The sequence below is a fragment of the Odontomachus brunneus genome, unplaced genomic scaffold, assembly GCF_010583005.1.
Source record: "Odontomachus brunneus isolate Ranch 3 - 2012 unplaced genomic scaffold, Obru_v1 Obru_scaffold_372, whole genome shotgun sequence".
NCBI lineage: Eukaryota > Metazoa > Arthropoda > Insecta > Hymenoptera > Formicidae > Odontomachus > Odontomachus brunneus.
The window spans coordinates 95,441-95,795 of NW_022639822.1; positions in this window are offsets into that span (position 1 = coordinate 95,441).

Consider the following 355-nt stretch of genomic DNA (forward strand, 5'->3'; position numbering starts at 1 on the left):
ATTCGAGGAAGGGATTTCTTCCGGAAGGGTTAAGAAAACATCTGGACGATTCGGGAAAGGTCTCGAAGGTTCTCGAAGGTTCTGGAAAGGTCTGGAAGGAGTTACCTGGCCTCAAGGAGTGGAGGGGGTCTTTCTTAGCTGAAGGATCGAGAGACCTCTGGAAGGTTCTCGGTTGTTCGGGAAGGGTCTGGAAGGATCTCGAAGGTTCGGGAAAGTTACCTGGTCCTAGGTAGAGGGATTGGAGAAACAGCTGAGATAACTTATGTTCCACCCAGCGAGATGTCGCTCGCGTCGGCGGGCTTAGGGCCCGCGGTAACTTACTATCCACCTGGAGAGGTGGCGCTCGCGTCGGCGG